Source organism: Herpailurus yagouaroundi, unplaced genomic scaffold (assembly GCF_014898765.1).
Source record: "Herpailurus yagouaroundi ecotype Mexico unplaced genomic scaffold, PumYag 164, whole genome shotgun sequence".
Taxonomy (NCBI): Eukaryota; Metazoa; Chordata; class Mammalia; order Carnivora; family Felidae; genus Herpailurus; species Herpailurus yagouaroundi.
Window position 1 is genome coordinate 42,465,700 of NW_024412405.1, and position 2,831 is coordinate 42,468,530.

The 2,831-nt window shown below is 33.7% G+C and overlaps 1 pseudogene; it reads left to right on the forward strand.

Moving 5' to 3' along the window:
• The first annotated feature begins 1,724 nt into the window (after positions 1–1,724).
• LOC121037990 (uncharacterized) lies at positions 1,725–1,824 on the forward strand (annotated as a pseudogene).
• Positions 1,825–2,831: the final 1,007 nt, after the last annotated feature.

The following is a 2,831-nucleotide window of genomic DNA, read 5'->3' on the forward strand; positions in this document are numbered from 1 at the left end:
AGAGATAGAGGAGGCTTTGTGCTGACAACAGAGAGCCCGATGTGGGTCTCGAACTCACGAACTGCGAGATCATGATCTGAGCCAAAGTTGGATGTTTGATTGACTGAGCCACCCAGGACCCCCAGGTTTTATATTCTCATTATGAAGTGAGACTTACCAACAATAAACAAAAAATAAACACACAACAAAATCAAGCCAATGAAACAGAATTAGAAGGGAGATTCAATAGATAATAATATTGTGTGTGAGAGGCTATAAATTAAGGTGATAGAAGGTAAGGAGGATAGACTTCATGTAGAGACAGCCTAAATTATGATCTGAAGGAATGGAAGGAGTTGGTTACCAAATAACCAGCAGATGAATTTTCAGACATAAGGGAAATCAAGTGCAAAGTACTGGAAAAGGAAAGCATATAGCATGATGTAGAGTCAGAGAACCAACGATGCTAGAACGTGGTGAGCTGGGGAGAGAGTGAAGTGACATTAGAGAAGCAAAGCAGGCCAGACAAAAATTGGCCCTATTTCCATTTTATTCTAAGTTAATGAGAGCAAGGTTGTCACAGATCAAGAGCTTTAGAAAGCATAATGAAAGTTTTGAGAAGGAAGATGGGGCATGAGATCATGCAATTCAGAACACTGAAATGAAATAGGAGTCCATTTGACAAAAAGAAAATAAAAACAGGAGTTCAAGATTTTTGGTAGAGGCAAACTTACAGAGGAATGTTGGGCTTAATGGAATTAGTACCAATATTTGTTTTAAAATTAAGGGAATTTAGTTCTAGAATCATGGTATCAAATACATACATCACATGGTATCATGGCCACAGATTTTCTCTCGCACTACTATAGGTTGGTGGAGACATAATGTAGTTTTTCCTAGAATGTTGAAACAAACACACGTTCCCCTTCTCTGACTCACAGCACAATTCCAAATCCTCCTATAAGTATAAGGGTGATGAAGAAGACCTCTTTCATAAAAAAGAAGCCTTTCATTATTTTGGTAACTCTTCCAGCCACATAGCAAATTTGTGCTAAAAATAAGATCTGCATTCATAATTCTTTGACTTTGTCAATCTCTCTAATCCATTTACCTCACATGGAGTCACCATTTATGAAGACATCCTGTATTCACTCTTCCATAACTCAAATTTTATAATCCATCATCAATGGTGTTAAATCCTTTGTACCTAACTTATACCCCTAAAACACTTAATCACAATTGTTTGTTTAATTGTTTAATTTCCTTGACTCTATGCTTCTTGACCTCAAGGACCATTCTTTATTTAGTACTAGGAAGGTACTATCTGTATTATACTTATCTTTCTGTTAATGTTATAACTAAGTCTGACAATTTATTGATATAACCAACTTGCTCAGTAAAAAAAAATCTAATCAATAAGAAGCAGTGTATGACAATAAGGAACAATGATTTAAAAGCATGTTCTGGGGCAAAAAAAAAAAAAAAAGAAGAAGAAGATAATAAGATATAAATATATCTATCTCCTAATTTCCAGGCATACAAAAAATAGGCAAAATGGAAAGACAAACTATTAACCATTAAGTAGAAAAAATACATGCATTGCTAATATTCTCATTTAACACGGTACCTATAAAAACCTAAGTAGCAAATAATTCAATTTCAAATTAGTGATGGTATATATTTATTATATTCTTTATCAAATTGCTAAGGGGATAAGGATTCTATTGGAACAAAAGTTAGCATACTTACTGTAGCAGCACATATACTAAAATTGGAATGATATAGAAATTTGCAAGGCCCCTGCATAAGGATGACACACAAATTCATGAAGTGTTCCATATTTTTAAAAATAACTTATGAAATGTCAATTTAACTTTTATATTAATTTAATCAGATTTGGGGTGACATATTTTATTTTGCTTTTTATTTCGTAGCCAAGGCTACAATGATTTTAAAAAATCATTGGTATAACTGATCCATTTTTTATGTGTAACTTCAGTGAAATACACACTATTCTAAATTTCAAGACAGAAGAATGAAATTCAGTCTCTCAGATGACCAATGAATTCAGGCTGAGAGTTTGATTATCTTATTATTTTGGTCTCATAAAGTATATATATATATTGATATATTGTATATATATTACATATATATGCGTAAATAATATATATTAGTACTAAGCAATTTATTTGTGCTTGAATCTTATCCTTTTCTAAAATCCCCTCTGGGACAACTGAAGAACAGCTTTATCAACACTGAACAGATTCTTAGATGACATACTTGAAATTTGTTGTAGTATTTACAAATAAAAATATCGCTTTAGTATGTGTGTCATGGGTAATGAATATGCCCGCTTTCTATGTTTTAGCAAAAGAAATGCATTACAGCTAAAGAGAACCATAATTTCTGGGAGCTATAACATGCCATTTCCTCTCATCTTTTGTTATTTAAAAGGATTTACAGAAGCCAGAGCTGAGGTTTAGTAAGGCATTTCGTAACCCAATGTATTCATTATTCATTGCTGTGTAACAAATTATCCCAAAACTTAGCAGCTGAAAACACAGACCACCTATTATCTTACAGTTTTCTGTAGGGCAGGAATTTGGGAACAATGTAGTTGCATGAATTTAACTAAGGGTATTTCACAAAGCTGCAATCAAAATGTTGACCGCAGTCATTTTAGGCTCATGTGGAGGAGGAACTGCTTCTAAGCACCCTCAAGAGGCTGTTGGCTTAACATGTGGCCAGTTCCACAGAAATACAGACACAGTGACAACCTTGCTTTCTTTAAAGAAAAGTAAGAGATAGAGACAACTAAAGTTAGAGTGACAGAGAAACAAGAAAGGATTCCC